The 21,811-nt window shown below is 37.9% G+C and overlaps 1 protein-coding gene across 1 annotated transcript in view; it reads left to right on the top strand.

Annotated features, from left to right (window-relative positions):
- The window catches only part of ZNF385D (zinc finger protein 385D), a 341,200-nt gene that overhangs the window by 253,468 nt on the left and 65,921 nt on the right, over positions 1–21,811 (top strand). The gene's annotated exons all lie outside the window — the stretch shown is intronic.

Genomic DNA, 21,811 nt, shown 5'->3' with positions numbered 1-21,811 from the left:
AAGCTATGTTCCCCATTACCCTTTTTGAGAAATAAACTTTTTCAGTGTGTATTGTTTGCATCTTGTATACAGTACCTCAGCTTATAGCTGCATGACAGATTTGATTTAATTGTGAATACACAGCCAGATATGCCAAATGAATTGAGAAGGCCCCAATAAGGGCCTTATTACTGACAGGTCTTATTCTCATAAATTCCAAACAATGCACTGTTTTAAGTAGTGGCTGTGTGATTCTGGGCTTGCTATGGCTGGGTAACCTTCTCTCTGCATACACAGGTAAGTGTTATTGAAACCACTTCTTTTAACTGAGTCTTCCTAGTGAAATATTGGACTCTGAATGGCACTTTGGGGCAGCTCCTGCAGACAACCAGCTTATTCACAGCAGGGGAATCCAGTGGGGTTTCCCTAAGCTGGCATTTTAGCATAGAAGACCACTGTTCCTCAAAGTTTACATAAAAGGAAGTTCTGTATGATTCGTAGGTGTACCTTCAAAAATCACCTTCTAGAGCACAAGGGCTGATACATGCTAGTTGATTTCTAGTCTGTACAAATGGCAATGGTGAGAAAACATTTATACTGTAATCTGTGATGATGTCTTAATTAGAAGAGAGTGTTCTGGCTATAACTGATGAAACGCAGAATGCTATACTGCGAACAAATGGAACAGATTAGAACGGCTTTATTATACATGGTATCATCCCCCAGACATGCATATGCTCCTCCAAGTATCTGGTATGATGCCTGCTCTCCCCTGTCATTTTGTCAGGGGTAATGATGCTCACTCTGAGTTCCCATAGCACATTTTATGTTCTTTACTCAGGCCCCATATGGCATTGTATTATTGATAGATGTATACATATCCCCCTCTCTGAGAACCGTGTACTCTCTGAGGCCGAGTGTGTTTGTCATCTTTGTACCCTGGCACCTGGTCTGGCATGGTGTAGGGGCTGAGTAAAATGTCTTCTCTTACCCCTCTGGTTCCTTGATTCTCCAGGGTTATTAAAGGATAAAAAAGTGTTTGTCATATTTGCCCCTTTGGTATCCAGAGCAAGAGCTGAATTATCCTACCTTACTAACTTAGTTGTAATGCTTAGTTGAAAGGCAAGCATTCATCCTTTCTCTATTAATTGAAAACTTACTGATTTATTTTGAGGACTGGAAGGGAATGAGTGGTAATAAAGCAGGTGAGTGTTTTGTTTCCTGATATTGGGTCACACATTGGGACCTTCAAAGCCACACTTGCCAAAGGGAAATGCACATATCTTTCTTTTGCAAAGAAGATAGCAGATAGGGAGGACAGAGATGAGTTTGATGTTACAGGTTAAAGTAACATTTTGCTTTCCCCACATTTTTTTCTACTCCTAAACCTTTTTATTAATAATGAAAATATCCCTATACAGTTAAGGATGCACATCATTTAAACGTATATATGTGCATGGTGGCTAGAAATGATAACTTGGATTAGGAAGGCCTCTCAAATAGGTCATCTCCATTATGTAAATTAGGCATGGACACATAACTGCATTCCTCGACTTAGAGACTAGAATGTAAAGGGTTGTGGTCATCAAGGCTCTGTCCTTATGAAACTGAATGGGAACAAGTTTTGGATTGCCCTAAAATAAACAGGCTTCCAGTGGAGATGCCAGAATTTGCCTAATGGTTGAAATGGTATTGACGGTTACCCCCTCCCAAGCTGGAGCTAAAGACAATTCTAGAGGAGTGGAAAGGGATAGTAAAGTCTGCGAAGATGGTCCAGATACCCTGAAACCAAAGGAAGGAAATGATGAGTGTCAGGAAGGACAATGCTTTCCTAATAGTTTCTTATAGATTCCATGGAGAACTCCATAATAGTTCCATGAGGGGAAAAATTCATATAGGTTGAGAGAGACTAAGGATTCTACCACACAGAAGAGGTTTTGAGTCAAACTTTATCCTTGGACTGGAATTTCTACAAGATCATCTGTAAAAAGTAGCCCAAGAAAGCTCCATCATGTCATGGACCCTTATCCCATTAGCATTCTAGAATAAACCAGAACAAATTTGAGTTTTCTTAAAACTATTCCCCGTCCTTTTATACTATCTGCTTCCTAATAATGATTAGGAGTATACACATGGAAACATGATGACTGTCTGAGCTAGTTCCTAGAATTGTAAATACTTGGAGGTGAAAGAAAAGAAGGAAGTATGAGACTCTAGAATCAAAGATCATGTTTTTTAAAATAATCAAATAATTATTAATTTAATTATTAATTATTAATTAATTTAAATAATCAAAAATTATAACCCTGAGCACACAAGGATGTTTTATGATTTGTGGATTTGTTCCCATATATAAGATACAGACCTTAAATCACATTTCATTAATTTTTGGTGATAATTTTTAATAAAAGTAATTCAGCTATATTAAAACTAATTGCCTTGAAAAATGCTACGTATGTGATGATTTGCTAGATGAGAGCACTAAAAGAGATAAGACAGTTGGGAACAACAATCGGGAAAGTGCAAGAAGTGGTGTGGACCCAGAGAACTGACTAGAATCAGCAAACTGATTTGGGAGTTTTCCTGGGATTCTCTGAAATATAAAGACTAGAATACTCATAAAAAATGAATTTCCATTGCAAATCTACTTGACACAAAGGGAATATTTTCAGGCAATTCCTCTTACATTCCTACATAATATATTATACCGGGATTTTAATTGCTGTCTTCTGATAACAAATATGTCTAAAAGACCTATGGGTTAATTGCCTAGTCACTAACTTAGTGACCTTTGAATTTTTTATTTTCATTGCTGATGTTGATCTGCATGCTGGGGTGGTGAGCAGAAGGTAGTGTTATTGATTAACCACTGACTGCTCACAGTAAGCCTAGTTCACATATCTCTAGGCAAGTAGACACTCCCTCAAGGCATGATTTTAGTTCTCGTGATTTAATGCAGAGTGTTAGGTTGATGAATTTACACTAAGAGAAAATTACAGGAAAAAAGTAATATTTTAAAAAATATATTGAAAAATCAAGATTGTTGGAATAAAAGAGTGGTTACTATTCAATACGGAGTATTTCATAGAGCAACATTTTGAAAAATGACCAGAATAACTTTTTCTGATCTAATAAGTGTTTTTTTATTACAAGTTTTTACACAGAAAAAATTATAAAAATTAAGAAATTTTGCTCAAAGTAATTTGGCAAATATAATTCAATTGGCTTTTTTTTCTATGAAATGACAAATTCAGAAATGTCTGATTAAGTCTTGTACTAGGTCATCCTCTGAGCTTTCTTGACTTTTTCTTTCGGTGGTGGTGGGGTGTCTCATTTATTCCCATGGTGCATCAGACAAGTTTGGCTACAGTATACAGAAACAAGCTACCTCCAAATTCTAATGGCTTTTACAACTAATTATTTCTCCTCACATTACATAACAACTGTGACTTTTCTCCATGTTAATTTCTCTCCAGGGCCTAGGCTAATGAAGCAGCCACTATTTGGATTTTACCAATGATTGTGGTAGAAGAAAAAAGATTATAATGAATCAATTGGCTCCTAAAGCTTTTTGGTAGAAGTGACATATATCATTCTTCTCACATTTCATTGGCAAGTTACATTGCCAAGACTGTTTACAATGTGGCAGGGAAGAAAAGTTCTCCGTCAGGGAGGGGAAGCAGGCACTGGGGAGAAGTAACTCTAAATCTGTTCCACCCCTCGCTTCGACTATCACATGGGCTTGGTTGTCTCAAAATTCACATTTCTGGTGCTGTCCTCCTAAATGCCAGACCTGCTTTTAAATGGCTTATTGGTCACTCACTTCGATGACTTTCCACTACTTCTAATTAGCAGATTAAAAAAATATATTCCAAATCTTGTCCACCATCCTCAAATTTCTCTCTATCTGGTCTTGCCTAGTTTTATTTTGGTTCTGCAGTTCACAGACTTGAAAGCTTGTAGATGTCTTTGCCTCATCTCTCTATCTCAGTCTGCATGACTCTTCAGTTGCTGGAATCCACTTCCCTCCCAAACCCAGAACACATCTTTTATATTTTCACCCACCATAACTACCCATATCCTGGCCTTGTAGGCCTGAGTTTTGCCCATGCAATTGCCCTATAAGCATCTTGCAAGTCCAACCGCCTCCACTCTGCCCTTGATGACCACAGCATTCCTCTCCATTTTACTATACCCTGCAGAGATCACATCACTTACCCTTTCAGAAACCTCCAGTATACCTTTGTGCTGGACTTCACAGCCCTTCCTTGTTTTACTACAACATAGATTTCCAAATTTCTCTCCCACTGCTCACCTGCAATATTCTCCACTGGAGACACATCTGGTTTTCCATCTTTGTTTCTTCCCATACTTTTCTTCTAAATCTAACTTGGAATTCTAATCACATTTCAAGACTCAGCTCTCATTTTCTCTTCTTCCTTCTGCCTATGAAGTCTCATTAGAATTCATACCTCCCTAACTATCCTTATTATACTCTTCTTAGGATATAATTTTTATGTGTTTTTACTTTTTCTCCACTGCTAGATGGCATACTCCATGATACCACTTACTTGGCTATTCCTTTTTTTTCCCTCTTTACAGGGCAATTTTAATATAACATATAGTAAATAAGTAGTTGTAAAAATTGAAGCAATTGGTTTTTTGTTTTTTTGTTCTTGAATTGAAGCATAGCAAAGCCTTAGACTTTTGTATTTGTGTATAAATGATGCCATGGTTCTTGTTAATCCAAGGAATTCTGTAATATTGCTAACAGAATTTCAGGCTTGATAGTTTTAATAAAAGTCATCAAATCTAATCCCTAAGGTTTTGTTTTGTTTTGTTTTAGACTTTCTATTTGCACGGAAAAAACCCTTGACATTTTTAATGGCTCTTTAGTAACTGTCAGTCCAGAATTAGTCTGTTGAATATACAGATTTACCTTAGTCATCTAATTGATAAGGTCTGAAAACATTTCTCCCTGGTTCTATTACATAATTCTCTGTGGTAACACTAAGTGAATTGCAAAAATATTCATCAGATAAAGCTACCAAATTAAAACTGACACTTGCACTCTTATGACTCAGTCTTTGTATCCATTTTTTCCCTCTCTTATTTAATTTATGACAGTAAATATCATGAAGGATGTTCTACTCATCTGATTCAAAGGTGCCAAGAGTGAAATAATTTTGAATCTGTTGTTGAGAATGTCTATGAATGAAAGAAGTTTTGTTTTTTTTTGCCCTGCATTAATAATCGACTCTAAGTATTTGCTGGAATTCCCATTAATTTTTCAGGAATTTAGAGTGATAAAGAAGATACCTGATGTAAAATATTGACCAATGACTGAAAAAAAAATATTGACCAGTGACTGAAAAAAAATTCATGGGATGGTCAGTTAATTGTAAGGTCACAAAATCTGGGTTCTTTCCTTTCCTCAGCATTACCCTCTCTAGCTAGCTGTTTACATCAGGCCAGTGCCAGGCTAAGCCATTTGCAAGCATGTTTTCCCTTCTAATTATGGAGAAGCCAAAGAACTAGAACAGTCAACTAGAGATAAAGGTGGTGGAAGAATAGTGTTAAGGAAAAATCGACCCAAATGTTATCTAGAAAACAAACAGGCCAAGAGTTCTTGGTGAAGAACAAGTAAGAATTAGCTTTGGTTTGTGTTTCCATAAAGAAGGAGAGAAAAGTTTGCTTTTCTTGATCTACACTGCACTTTACATATTCCATATATTGAAAAATATAACAAAATTCAGACTGGGCTTGATTTTAGAAAGCCTTGTATCTCATATATATATGTACTTATATATCTGCATATATGTTGCAGTATAGTATATATTTTGTATAAAAATTAAAATAATACAAGCATTAATTTATATTCATGAGTCTGTCTTTAAAACCTTGTTCCTAAAATGTACCTCTATACCAGCTCTTTATAACCAGTGTTCCACATTTTCTTTAAGAAGAGTAATGGAGGCTTTTTTGGGTTTATGAAGCTGTAGCTCTGTTGAAATTTAAGAGGCAATCTAAAGTCATTTGAAAAGGCTCAGATTTCCATCACCACTTACAGGTCTGATGCAGTGGTTTAAAAATGCCCCTCTTGGCATAGTAGAAATTGTGCTGTCTCCTGATGGTCTTTCTTTTCTGACCCATTCTCCCACACAAAGCCTCCCAGGGACAATCACTGTCCTGATAGAGACCCCACTGCAGACATCTCAGGCAGGAACTGAAGCACCCTTGTGAGACAATCTCTGCCTTAAGTGCTTTTTCTTCCCTCAGCCCTGGCTCACGAGGTACTTCAGATTGGTCAAAGAAAGAGACTTACCAAGTGTTCCCTTCTCAAGATGTGCAAAAAGTACCAGCAGAACGTGGTGGCAGCTGACCTTTAGAAAGATTGAAAAAGAGAAGGGAAATTCAGATGAAGAAACACAACAACCAAAAGGCTAACACATATGAATACTGTTTCCTGGATCTTTGTAGGTGAATCAGTGGTGACAAATTGTACCTTAGGGATGGCATGGAAATAGCAAAAATAGTCTCTCCTGTTCTTTTTGTGCATGAGGAAATCAAGATGAATGGTGTTTTACTGGTCCTATTATGCTGATAAAAGTTTTGACCCAGATACATTATATGAAACTGTACCTTGAATCACAGAAGAATTTTGCAATGAATTCTTCATCTTGACAGGAACATGTTGTCTTCCTCAATATGATGAATGAGTGAAGCCGTGAGGATCTAAACTTCCTAAAGGATCTGCCATCCAGCTTTGTTAAGCTTGCTGGTGTTTGGTGTGCAAGATAAAAAGGGACTGTAAATTAAGAATAAACTGACAGACTAGGGCATAATCGTATGCTATAGTCCAGAAGTTACTATGTTCCTTACCTACATATGCATGTGAGTGTGTGTGCATGCCCACGTGCATATGCGCACACTCTGTGTGTTTGTGACTGTCTTTCCAGAAATATCAAATCTTTGAAATAAATGATCGCCTGAATGCCTAACCCATATATACGCAATACCAAACATCTGGATGGATTTAAAAAATTAAATTAAATAAATCCCAGTGGCTTTGTGTACAGATGTCACACATCTGGAAACATCAGTATCTATGTGTATGCTTGTGTGTGTTTTTTTAATGCATGGATTTTTTCCCCCATTGTTATGTCTTTCTTAGAAATTGTAGATATAAGTTCATGTAATGATGAAATATTTCCACTGCAAAATAATTATTCTTAAAGTTAGAAATCTTAGATGTAACAAAAGAGTTAAATGATTATCAAATATGCCAAGTTAAATGAGCACCTATAAAAACATGTAGGTAATTAGAGACCTCTATTTCCAAAATGGGGAAGTCAAGGGGTTTATATCTAATAGTAATGGACATGACCTGTGAAATGAAACTTGGTTAACAGCACATTCCAGGCAGTCAGCAGACATAAAGCTTCTACTGAGTTCTTAGTAAAACCCCAAAGTAAAGCAGGTACTTGGATTGAGAGTTACACTTTCATTTATCCTCTATGAATTCCAAACTCCTGACCATGACATCAAAACTTTTTTTATCTACCTATGGTCTGCCATTTCTGCCAGTCTTCCATGTCACTTCTCAACCCCAGCTCGACAAAATCATTTGAAGTTGGAAAGCAAGATGTATACGTTCCTTTACCTGGAAAAATCCTCCCTTAAACCTCACGCCATTTCGTATATCACATACTGGCACAAAAAGGATGCACACATTGTGTGTCAGTGCATCTGTGCATGTCTGTACACACAAACATATACAAATGTACCCATACTCTTCCCCTAGCTGATCCCTGACTTGAAGCAGTCTGTGTAAACTCTGCCCTAACACCTATTGTAATTCTCTATTTTCCTTCTCATCAGCCCCATGAAATGATAAACTCCTTGAAGATGATTGTTCCTTATAAGTCTTTATCCCAGAGATGACCGAAGTATTACATTAAAAATATCAATAAATAAACTGCATTAATTTTCTTTTCAGGAAGACCATAATAAGAATTCTTTTAACATAAAAAGTAACACACTCCAAGATACATAGAAAAAATTTGAATGCATATAGTCAGTAAGTTTTACTAATTGAACTCTATTACATTTAACTATTTTGAAATACAAACCAAAGGCATTAACCAATGTAACCCAGAATTTGAATGTGCAACCATTGAGTTGAGCATTTCCCAGAGACAGCACAACATTAAGTTGCTATCTTAATTATCATAATTGCATACAGATATAACATTAAATTGCTGTACCACTTCAGTTCTAACATTTTTAAAAGCTCTCTCGAGTCAGATTGACTATGTATCCAACTTTAAGTTGTGACATTGGTATCAGGTTAAATTTGATGGCAGAGAGCATATTTAACTCAATGGGGTAGAAGTCTGTCACTCTGCCAGTGCAAAACCCAGTGCTCTAGTTTACCTGGCTATGACTGGCTGGCTGAGTTTGGTGGCAGCCTTGAAAACATTTTACACTTAAATGATTTTCAAATCAATCACTTTCAGACTTTTAGTTGGTGCCTGATCAAGCTCCACAGTAAAGGTCAAGATGCGGAATGTGTAGCAGTAATGATTTTGACCCATTTGGACCTATTTTACTTTTTGGTCAGCCTTCTGTTTTCCTGCCTGTTCTCAAGCAGAATGAAATAAAACCAAGGGAAAAAAATAATGGATCTTTTTCATGCTGCTTGTAAAGTAGAAGAGATTTGAGATTCTGACTCATGAACTATAGGTTATTCATTTCACCTTTGATCTGTCCATTCATTCATACCCACTGTGTCGATTGAATCATGTCTCCCATAAAGACATGTTCAAGCCCTAACACCTGGTCCTGTGGGTGTGAACTCATTTGTAAACAGGATCTTCGTAAACCCTGTTTAGATAGGGCCAAATTGAGTCAGTGGGCCTTAATTCCACATGACTGGATTCCTTATAAGCAGAGGGAATGTGGACATGAAAGTACAAACACAGGAGGAAACAGTGAAGAGACAGATCACCATGTGAGAGAGGCAGAGACTGATTGTCAGCAAGCTACCACCAGCATGCTGTAGACTTCATTGACCTGCTGATACCTTGAATTTGTACTTTTAACCTCCTTACTGTGAGCCAACAAATTCCTATTGTTTAAGCCAACCAGTTTGTGGTATTTTCTTACAGCAGCCCTGTCAAAGTAGGACACCCACTCATTGATCTACAAGTATTTATGCAATATATAAGATACTGCAGCAACAAAAACTAAGATGCAGAATAGGAGTCTACCCTCAAAGTATCTACAGCCTAGTTGGGAAAACAAGACATAAACAAAATATAATCTGGAGTAGGCAACGTTTTGTCAGAAGAAAATGGCAGATGTAGTACCATCAAGGTGTTAGAGCAATTAGAATGGTCCTTTCATACCAGGGGAGGTAAATAAAGATAATCAACCAGCATCTGCATGTTCAAATTTATTGACAATGGTGTATAATCCTTAAAATAACTCCTTTGCTAGTCATTGGCTGTAGCCCCTGCCATCTAGTGAGTACTTCAGAGGAGGAGACAGAGAACAGAAGACAAAAGGCTACAACAAAGTGGTTTAGAAGTTCCATATCAGAGGCTTCTAAGGGGTAAGGGAACACCTACTCTTAGAAGATGACATTCTTCTTAATTTGCAGATGAAGAACCCAGGCTCCAAAGCTAAGTATCTTAACCTAAGTCCACACAATTTTTTTTTTTTTTTTTGTATTTGTTAATTATTTATTTATCAAGGGAAATTATGCTGTAGCCCACATATTCAAGTTTCATAATTCAGAAACACAGATAGCTTAGTGACAAACATCCAGGGAACTCAATCCAAAGAAATTGTTTACATTCCGAAATCACTTTGCACTCTGAAAGATACCAGCCTTCCTCATCTTCTCAAAATCTTTCATGGAATCATAGTTTCTGTAGAAATCTGCATATGCCTTCTTTCTTGGTTCAGCCACAGCAAACTTATAGAGAGATGCAACCCCAGGGAGACAATAAATGCTCCAACAATATGAAATTGTAGATGTTTGGCTGAAAGGCCTCGCATCTGAGGTTTTGCCAAAGCACTGGAAGGCATGGTGGTTATTCTCCTTAATACGAACGCCCTTCCTTATGGATGGAGAAATGGATGGCCAGTCCACACAATTTTAAGAGGCAGGGCTAGGATTTGAATGAGTTCAGATTCTTCCCAGGGCCATTCCCTTTGGTCTTGCTGTTTGCTTTTAGACAACAAAACACTTAGTACTCTCATAATCCTTGTTAACACTAGACCCAATTTGGTTTGCTAACTGATAGCTCCAGGTCTGGTAGATTACTCAAGATAGTTCCTCTTATTTAGCAGAACCCTCTAATACTGCTAAGGTGCTGCCTTAAATACTTGTCTTTGCATATCAGACCTTGAACCTGTTAAGAGATTCAAATGTGTGAGTCTGTCCATCGATTTATGCCCTTTACAGCTTGACTGTGGTTTCCACCTGCATGGAAACTGGTGGAATGAGATAAATTGAGCCCAAAGCTTTTGATTGGTCCACATCTGTTAACAGAACCACGCTGTTGTTTTCATTATTTTGCCAGACAGAAAAGCTTTGTGTGTTATTGGAAAGGAACATTTTTTTTAATCTCTCCATATAAATTTTATAGTAGATAATTTAGGAATTGCATATGAAAACTTTTCAACCTTATTTTTTTTCTGTTTATGTTTGATTTTTTTTAATGCTATCTAGACAATGGCAGAATTCCCTGGAAGAACAAAACTCAGGTATCAAATACAAAAGAAATAAAATCTGTTTTCTTTGTAGTCAAATGTTAATTTTTCTTTATGAATATACAAAATTATCAAATCAAGATACAAGATTACCTGCTCTGGAAGAGATTAAAGTATTGCAGGACACCTATTATCTACTAGGAATTGGCACTTTGGAAAAGTGCTGTAATTCTTTCAGGCAACTAAGGTGGTATTTAGCGTAGTAATTTTAGTAATAGAAAATCCAGTAACTTAGAAAAGGTTGGTTCATGGCCCATAAACATATGCCTCCTCCTAAGTTCCTAAGAAATTTTAGCTCAATGTACAGTCATATTTAAAAATCAAAGTCTAGAATTTGGAGGGCATAATTTTCCCTACAAAGTTTGCTGTTTCTTAAATAAGAAAGTATAGTTTATATTTATGGAGCTCTTTAAAACCTTAAATATGTACTCATAAAAATTATTGCATTTTATCCTTATTTGAAAAGAAAGAGACATGTAAAGAAGTTATTTCTAAGTTATCAATATTCTCATTTTAAAAAGTATAAAGAAAGGCTCCAAGAGTCTGTTTGCTTCATTGAAGACTGTGAGTGTCAGAGATGGAACAACATTATAGTTTATCTCCCTATAAGCAGACGTATATCATAAATTTCCCAAGTCACAGATACTATGGAAAAATATGTTAATGATGTACCCTATCTGTCTTCTAGTTATTCCTAGGTTCTAGTATGTGTCAACTTTTGCACTGGATTGGGGGAGTATCATCATACTGAAGGAAGGATTAATGAATCTTTAAAAGTTTTTTAAAACATAAAATGCCCTGCTCTAGAAACAGTGGTTGAGAACCAGTTTCTTAATTCAAGGTAATCCAAAATTGTAATCAGATAACAAAATTGGTTACAGAACCATTGCTCTAATAACTATGCTTCAGACAGTAATAGAATAATTTACTTGGTATAGCTGTCAAATCCATTGAATATTTCTGTCCAGGATTATTCTCTCTATTCAAAAGGGTAAGGGTAACATATCCCATCAAACATTTAATTAATGGGAGAGGAAGAGGTAATTTTTCTGAGCTGTATCTTGCAGAAATTTATTTTTTTATAACATTAAAGAATAAGGGAGAAAAGAAATCAAGGGGGACTTGGCTGACAGTTAGGACTAAGTTATAAAGTACTTTTAGAATTTATAAAGCAAGTCTGTTGAATTTGTGGGCACCTAATGTTAAATAGGTTTAGTTGTTGGTTTTTCAGAATATTTGTCTTCACTTAAAGACCTGAGAAAGCTTTTGCTTCATCTTCATCAAAATTCTACCTAGTGTAAGCTTCTGTGCAGTCAGGGGTTTCTAATTTTATCAGTTGTCTTCTTATCCAGAAAGAAAAATAAAGTATTTACTGCAATGTGTAATAATCCCTGATTTGGGCAATGAGCTTATCTACTTTTGAGCCCTTGAACTCTTACTCTATTTATCATTAGCATCATGAAAATCATGCAGATGTCTATTTAGAATCCCTGTGTGGTACCATAATTTAATGAAAGCTTTACCCAAATGCCTGGTAGCTTTACCTTTACTATGAAAATTAAAAATTAAATTGTACCTAGCTGGGTAAGATACAAGTACACTGGTTACAAAATGGTAACTATTCAATGTTAAAAGTAAAAAGAAAAGACATATCATCTTATTTTCTACATCAGGGTTAGCCAAACTCTTTTTTTCAGTAAGGTGCCAGATAGTAAATATTTTAGCTTTTGTGGGTCATGCAGTGTCTATCACATGTTCTCCACTCTGATGTTGTAGCATGAAAGCAGCCACTGGCAATATATGTATAAATGAACATGGCTGTGTTCCAATATTTTATTTAATAAAACAGCTGGCAGACTGGATTTGGCCCATGGGCTGTACTTTGCTGATTCCTGGTCTAGATGCCTCCAAATACTCAGGTATTTAGTGGTGGTTCCTATTATCCGTGTTTGCAAAATAAAGCATTCCCAACTTGGTAGTGTGAAAAAAGAAATTGCAACAATCATTTATTATTATTATCTCATGATTCTGGTGGTTGACCGAGATTAAGTAGGCAGTTCTCTCTTTGGGGTGGGGTAGGGTCTTCTGTGTGGGTACAGCCAGATGGTTTCTTGCTCTGAGGCACCCCACGGCCTTCCTCACCCACATATCTGGCTGTTGATGATGACCGTTGGCTGGAACCTCAGCCAGAGCTGTCTGTAAGAGCACTACAGGTGGCCTCTCTATATGGCCTGGGGCTTCTCACAGCATGGCATTTGGGTTCCAAGAATGACATCCGTGATAAAGCTGTATTTCCTTTTATGACGTAGATTTGAAAGTCCCAACATCCTTCTACCATATGCTGTTGATTAAGACAAACATAAAGGTCTGCCCCTGTTCAAGGGGAGAGGGGATAGATTCCACCTGATGATGGTGCAGTGGCAGCCACATTATCAGAAGAGCATGTTAGATGGGCACTATTGCTATGGCCATTTTTGGAAAATGTAATTTGCCACAGTGAACAGCAGCAATAGAAAAGGCAGGACAACACGATTTGGGGACCAAGGAGAAACTGTGGGCAATAGAGGGAAGGGTGCATTGATAATGGTGGCTAAGTAAAGGAGGAGCTAAAACCAGGCCATCAAAAGTAGTTTAAGAACATATATAAAGGGTGAATGGATAGTCTGAAGTGGCCAGAAGAAGGCCGTGAGTTCACGCCAGACAAAAAGTGAAGGAAGTCAGAAAGAAAACCCTATGGCCAGAAACCTGGGATACCCTTGACACTGAACCCACATTCTGACCTAACCCAGAGCTTCATAATTGTCTGGAGGTCTGGAACCAGGAGCTTCATAATTTCCTTTGGATTGCTAGAACCCATTGCCAGTGAAGGACAACCTCTTGTATAGGGTGGGGCAGATAAATTAATGCTCCTAGCAAGAAACAGGAAACAAAGTGTTGACTAGTAACGCCAAATCCTGACAGGTGTCACAAAAGCAAAAATCTCACTGAAGTAACTGCATTAACTGCTTGGTTTGACATCATGCATCCAAAAACAGATGGAAACAGCCCATCTGGGAAGTTAAAGAATGAGGATAGTCTTTAAAACTCCATTCCCTAACTTCTCTCATTTTTGTGCTTAATAAGCCATTCTCTGTGTTAGAGCCCCCGGAAGAGCCCTTCAGAGCATGCACCTTGATACGAGAGCCCTGAGACATCTGTTGTGCCATTTTAATCCTCTCTCTGCTATACCCAGCTTTCTCTGTCTGTGGACCAAATGTGCCTATTTTTTGCTCCACTGATTTAATAGCCTCAAGAAAAGTTGATAATGCAATCATAGAATTTTTATCTGAGCAGACCATCTTGAGTTCCAGTTCCATCTCTAGCCTTTCTGTGGGGCTCCTTGGACCCTGTAGACTCTAGGTTTTTCCTCCTTCCAGCTGTTTTTGGTGCAAAGCTTATTGGAATTAACCTCTCGGTTTGTGTGTGCATTCTTGTCCCTCTATCAACTGCAAGGAAAATTTGCCTTATTATTTAACAGTGTTTTAACAGGTTTTAGTCCATTAAAAGCAAAAGAGAGCATTAAGTGGCATTCTTCAGCTTTTAACTGCTGAGTTTTCATCAGTTTATTAATAGCCTCTTACTGCAAATGTGCTTGTTAACATGCTAGGGCTTTAGGCTGACTCTAGCAGCAGCAGTGGGGTCCTCTGGGACTAGAAATCCAATTCTAAGTTCTACCTTCAGGTAATGCTTTTGGACTGCTTTGGGGAGATTAAACAAATAAGTGCTAAAACTTTCCTCCCAGAGAGCTGAAGCTGGCTGGGTTTTTTCATGCTCTAAAAACCCTGGCCTAAGAAAACAGTCAAGATTGAAATAGCAAACTGCCCACTGGTCCCAAGTCTTTTCCAATTGCAATCTCCTTAATGTCATTTCTGTCCTCTTTCTAGGAGCTGTAGAACAAGTATAATTGGGGAGATAGGTTTGAAGTCTTGTACAGAGAATGAACTGCGCTAGAACAAGATTAGGCGTTTTGCCTTTGTGGCAGTATGGTAGTAGATTTGGTATTCTAGAAATGCAGATACACCCAGATACCAGAAAAGTTAAATTAATATTAGCTCCCCTTGGAACTAGCTTGCTTCCTCCTTTCTCACAATGAGAGTGGAATGTGTTTTCCTTTTTGCCTTGACTGCCAGGAAGATCAGAACAAATTTTATGAACAATTGTAATCCTTCTTGGAGTTAATGGAAAGGAGAAGGAAAGGGCGGATCAAGCACAAAAAGGGCAAGGGACATACGTATAGCTCATAAAATTTTATTCCTGTTCCCTAGAGTTAAAAATATCATTCAAAAGAGACTGTTCAAGCTGGAAAGAGTGTGATGATACAAATCAGTAAGTTCAGTGTTAAAGTACATCTCCCTTCTTCCAATTTAGCAGAATGGGAGCTTTTCAAGAAGATTGGCTTGGTTTAAGCAAATAAAGAAATTAGATTTTTATTGCACATCTACTTGTAATAATAACAATAGCTTACCCATCTATAGCATTACTATGAGTTAGGCACCGTAATGCTTTAGGTGGATTAATTCATTCTATTCTGAACAGCTCAACAAAGGTATTGATCTTATTCTCCTTTAGTGATGAAAATACTGAAGAACAGAGAGTCTAAGTAGTTGCCCAAAGTCACACAGCTGGTAATGATGGAACTAGGATTTGAATCTAGAAAGTGTAGCTCCCGAAGCCTGGTCCTGAGCCCTAGTCATGTTGCTTCTGGTATGCAAGGTTGTGGTCCAGCTATATATGTTATTATTACAGTAAACATTTGATTTTTTTTTCCTCAATCTAGTTTTCTCCACTCTATATTCATGTTGTTATGTATGTGTGTATTATATGGTATTCAGGTGTATGTGATTATATATATCTATGTGTGTGTGCATACATATATGAGTGTTTGTGTGTGTGTATATATATATAAATTCACTGTAAGTACCTTAAAATCATTTGTACTGAAAATATGGCTATATAACTTTTATCTTTTGGAAGTATCACTAAAAATATAGGATTGACTATGAGGAAGGTGTTAAGGTTGTTATATTCAGAGATATTGTGATAGAGAAAATGCCCTTAAAAATCCACGTGCTCCCTTTCTTTTCCAAGCTCTTCTTAAATTTATATTGAAACCATATAATTAATTCTAGCAACTATGATTATAAGCAAAAGTTAAAGATTGTGAGCCACTGCTTTTACAGTTTTTTTTTGCAGAGAAAAAAAACAAACCTGGCATATAGAACCAGACTGGCAAATGAAGGGCCACAACATTTTGTCAGATGTTAAAGACTTAAAAATAGTGGTGGCATCTGTCTTGGAGAAGTTTTGAGGGTAAGGTGCTAGCTGACTTCAAATGTCTGATATGTCACCATATAGAATGAAAAGCCTTGTTCCCTTTGGCATGAAGGGATACAACTGGGGATAACTGGTGTAATGTACAGAGGAACTCACTAAGAAAGAAGAGCTTATTTGTGATACTGGATTATGTATTCTCTGTCACATTTGTAAATAGTTAATTTCATGGGTAATTTTTTTTTTTTATTTTCTGCCACTTTCATTAATTTGAAGCTCCTTAAGAGCAGGAATATATCTGTCTTGTTCATTGATGTTTTCCTCGTGCTTTGCATGCATCCTGGCTCAGAAGAAAGCATGATCCAAATATTCGTCAAACAAAGATATGAAGGAATAAAGGAATGAACATTCTATGAAACAGATTACTCCAGATATTTTTATGACTCTGGAGGAATTCTAGTGCAGGCCATGTAACTAGTTGTTTGAATGTTTTGAAGCAAGTTCCAGCTCTGGATTGTGGTTATACTAAATGTGAGCTAATGTCTATTCCAATCCCAAATCCTCATTTTTATAAATTTATATTTGAGCTTTCCCAATAATGAAAGCCTTTTGCTTTTCACTATCCAGGAGGTAGGAAATCCAGTCAAGATGTTTTTGTAAAACCAGAGAGAAATATTGCAAGCATTTTTTTTTTAGCACTACCTGTTTGCAAGGGCATTTATCATCTTTTGATAACGTGTCATCATGCTCAGAGAAATGGACAGCATGTACTTTGTAATCAGGAAGAGAGGCTGTGGCATGACTGATGTGAGCCTTTATCTGCTATCATCGTTAAACATGAGTCTTTGAAATGTGTGTGTTTGAAAGGTTTGTACTTGCATTTATGACACCTGGCTCCATTTCTTCATAGGTAGCTATAAATTAATGCATGCAGTGACACCTCATTTCAAGTTAGGTGCTTATATACATGCATAATCAAATCTTGATCATCAGCCAGATTAGCCCCATTATTCACTGAGCATCCCTTCCACTCAGCTGGGCTTTGGCTGGATTTGTGACCCCAGATAAATTCTTTCAATCTTTCTGCAAAGTCAGTTTCCAAGGAGGGGAAGTGGTATTTTCTTGGCAGCTATGAAAATCAGCAGCTAACCACTCAACACCCAAGCCAAGATTAAGTCCTAAAATAATTCATTGTCATTATGGAGCTTTCAGTCTAGTTTAGGAGATAAAGCCAAAATGTAAATACCAGGGTGTTTGCAAAAAGGATGGTGAAGATGTGGTGGTGATGGGGGTGAGGGTGGGAGGATGGGAAGGACAGTTCTTGGGAAAAATTAAATGAGATTAAGAATCAGACTCTAGGTTTCTAATTATTGCTCCACCCTTTAATTTTTTTCATCTGTCAAATAGTAAATTGTAGAGCACATGATCAATAATGTTGTTAAGGCATCTATCATACGGCCTGGCACTTAGGAGGTGCCCTGAAATGATAGCAAAGCCACTGTTAGTGCCTATTGTTCTGATCATTATTATCCTGATGTATTGTAATTTTGACATATGAGTGGGATTGCCCACTCTTCTGTGATCCTAACCTATGGAAGAAAAAGAGGGGAGGGATATAAAAGATGTCATCTGTAAAAAAGGAAACTCCATGGAGATTGATCACAATTAGCAAGGGCAGAAATGGTGGTATAGCCAAAGGAGTGCCAAGTTTTAGTGGCCAGGTAATTGCAGACTTTTGGCATGCCAGAAGGTGAGAATCAGAGATGCTCTGTATGCATTGGCCTGCTGCCAGCTAGCCGCCTAGGAAAAGTCAAGCTCTTTCCCCTGGTTGGCTCCAGAACTGAGTAGAGCATGCCCTTCATAAGACATGGGTGCCTTGCTAAAGCCCACATCATGGCCCATCTCCAGCCTTAGCAAAGAAGGAAGACTTGTGGATCAGGACAAACATTTTTCAGAAGGAATCTTCCTGAGCCAGCTAATCATGGCAACAATTAGGCTCAGAAACTTCCTCGCATGGAATAAGCCCTGAAATACAGTCTAAGGAAATAAATCAAATTGAACATGGCTTCATGGAGAGTTTCTGGTTTGTGACAAGATAGAATAATCTCATTCCACCCTATTCCTCATGCTAGTTATAACTGTAAACACTTAACAAAATACATAAAGCAACTATCAGAAGACTCTGAAGGGTAGAGAGAAGTAGAAGTAAAACTGATTAGGGACCTCAGGACTTGAGAGATGACCTGATGGGAAATTCCCATTTTTTTTTTTTAGTTTATGTTTTGTTCTGCTTTGTTTTCTTTTTGCTCCCATGTATGCCAGCCTGGATGCCAGAGGGCCTACAACCTGGAGCTGACCCTGGGTACAGACAAAAAGGCTCCAAGAAAAGTCTGGTCTTCCTACTCCATTTCTAGACCTACAAGAGGATGACTCTATAGGATAGAACCTTTTTGACTAGATCCTCTCTACTCTGAGCTAACACCACCAACGAAGCCACACCTCTCCCAGTCTCAACTGGGTGCTTCAGAAACTGGGGGTTTGAGTCCTGCTGACCATCCCCCCCTCTCCCAGCACTAATGCAAGCCTAGGTAGGGCCCCTCCCCAACAGACCCTGGGAAAACTAAGAGGCAGAGCTCTGTTGAACAGTCCCACCCTGTGGAAATGAATGTGGGATCTTTAAACATCTTGCCTTTATTAGCTGGAATGCTACTAAGGTTTGCCAGTAGAGGGGGCTGGAGAGACACTGCAAGAGGAAGAGGGTCTCTGCCTGGTAAACTCGCTGGTCAGGCTCCTGCAGTGTGTGCAGCTTCTCTGACAAAGAGCTCCTACAGTCCATGAGGCCAGCAAGCAGCAGCCAAGGAGCAGCAGCATCTTCCAGCATACACAGATGCATGCCTCCAGCTGTGAACAGGTTTCCGTGGTGCCCTAGAGGACGAATTTCCAACACTTTCCACCCACGGGGCCCCATGGCAACCTCCCTACCAGCCTGTAAGCCATGGCCTTGCATTCTCCAGCAAGGTCTGGCTTTCAGCCCTGGCAGGGAATGTGGTCTTCCTTTGGCACATGATCGCAGCCCCAGAGATGGTGGCTGCTCCTTATATCTGCTATTTTTTATATTATTTAGAGATAACTTTACTTCTTACTAGCCAATACCTTGTTGCACAATCCCCTGTTATAATTAATAATTCTTTTTTTTTAATATTTAATTTTCCCTGTTCACATTAGTATGTAGTTTCTCTCTCCTGATTGGATCTTGACTGACTGATAAAGAATGACACCAAAAGTGTGATCCATAAAAGAAAAAAAAAAAGATAAATTAGAATTCATCAAAATTAAAAATGTTTGCTCTCTGAAAGGCAAGTCTCAGGCTGAGAGAAAATATTTTTAATTCACATAACTGACAACAATCTTGTATCCAGAATATATGAAGATCACTTGTTAGAAGGCCAAACAGTTAGAAGGCCAAAAATCCAATTTAAAAATGGACAAAATGCTTGAGCAGACATTTCACCAAAGAATGCATGGATGACAAATAAATGCATCCAAAGATATTGAACATCTTTAACCATTAGGGAAATACAAATTAAAGCCTTCACTACAAACAGACCTATTAGAATGGCTAAAATAAAAAAAGAACAAATTCTGACAACCCTAACTGCTGATAAGGATGCAGAGCAACTGGAACTCATACACATTGTTGGTAGGAACACAGACTGGTACAGCCATCCTGGAAAAGAGTTAGGCATCGTTCTGGTTTGCTAATGCTGCTGTTATGCAAAATACCAGAAATAGACTGGCTTTTATAGAGGGGGTTTATTTGGTTACAAAGTGACAGTCTGAAGGCTATGAAAATGTCCAAATTAAGGCACCAATATGAATATACCTTCAGTGAAGCAAGGCCAATAGTGTCTGGAAAACCTCTGTTAGCTGGGAAGGCATGTGGCTGGCCTCTGCTGGTCCCAGGTTATGTTTCAGCTCCTCTGTCAACTTCTGTGCATTCAAAATGTTGCTGTTGGGGTGTTTTGCCCTCTCTTAGCATCTCCAGAGCAAGCTCATGGCTACCATAAGTCTGCTTTCAATGGCCATCTCCAAAATGTCTCTCTTAGTTGCTCTGCAAAATGTCACTCACAGCTGCTCTGAGGTCTTTCTGTTTGTGAGCTGTTTTTACAGGGCTCCAGTGATTAAATCAACACCCACTTTGAATGGGTGGGGCCACTCCTCCATGGAAATAATCCAATCAGAGTTATCACTACAGTTAGGTGGGTCACAGCTCAATGGAAACAACCCAATCAAAGGTTCCAACCTAACCAAAACTAAATACATCTGCCCCCACAAGATTGCATTAAACAACATGGCATTTTGGGGGATATAATACATCCAAATGGGCACAGGCATCTTCCTATAAAAGTAAACATACCCTTGCTATATGATCCAGCAATCTAGCTCCTAAGTATTTATCTAAGAGAAATGAAATCTTAGTTTCACACAAAATCTTGTATGCAAATATTTATAGCAGCTCTATCAGTAATCACCAAAACCTAGAAGTAACCCAAATGCCCTTCATTTGGCAAATGTATTAATAAACTTCTGTGTATCCATACAATGGAATAATAGTCAACAATAAAAGGGGACGAACTATTGATGCACACAGCTTGGGTGAATCTTAAGGACATAATGGTGAATGAAAAAGTCAGTCTCACAAGTCCCATTCTTTGTTTTTCCATTTATGTAATATTCTCTAAATTATACTGATGGAGTAATTGCCAGGGTGTAGGGTTCAGAGAGGCTGTGACTTCAAAGTGAAGGCACATGAAAGTTTGTAGTGAAATAACAGCTCTCTGTCCTGATTGTGGTGGTTATTACATTATACATATGATAAAATTTCATAGAAATATATTCTATTCTAACAAACAAACAGTGCATGTTAAAACTGATAAATCTTAATAAGGTCTGTAGTTTGGTTAATAGAACTATCCACTGCCAATTTCTGGTTTTGATACTTTTGCTATAGTTATATAAGATGTTATTGGGGAAATCTCTGTATCCCTTTTTTGCAACTTCTATGCAGATCTAAAGTTATTTCAAAGTAAGAATTAAATTAACAAACCAAAAACAATAACAATAACAAAAACAGATGTCATGTCCCAACATGCCGAAGGGTATCAGAAGGGTACTGTGGTAGAAGGATAGGACTAAGGCAGGGCTGCTAATGCCAAGGATTACTCAAAGTCATAACCTTGAGTTTCTGAATTAGTTGTCCTAGTTTGAGGCCCAGGAATTTGCACTTTTTAAAAGTTTCACAGGTAATTCTACTGATTATAGAGTTTGCTGAATCACTAATTTAAAGGAATTCTAGGGCAAATGTTAACTTTGCCTAGGAGGGAGTGGTTTCCTAGGTTTCAAAATTTGTGGTGTCAGGAAGTACTGCTTGTCTTGGCCTGAATTTTAATTGTTCCTGGTCAAAGATGACTTAGAGTGGAGTTGGCAAACTTTCCCAGTAAACCGCCAGATGGCAAACATTTTAGGCTTCACAGGCCATACAGTCTCTATCATAGCTACTCAATTCTGTCATTGTAGTGTGAAAGCAGCCATAGTCAGTGCATAAATGAATGGGTGTGGTTGTGTCCCAACGAAACTTTATATGTAACAGACAGTAGGCCAGATTTAGCCTGTAAGCCACACTTTTTGCTTACCCCTAAATTCCAAAACTGAGTGGACCATATTATTAGTAGAAGTATCC

Source organism: Choloepus didactylus, chromosome 1 (assembly GCF_015220235.1).
Source record: "Choloepus didactylus isolate mChoDid1 chromosome 1, mChoDid1.pri, whole genome shotgun sequence".
NCBI lineage: Eukaryota > Metazoa > Chordata > Mammalia > Pilosa > Megalonychidae > Choloepus > Choloepus didactylus.
This window is presented reverse-complemented; position numbering and strand designations above follow the sequence as displayed.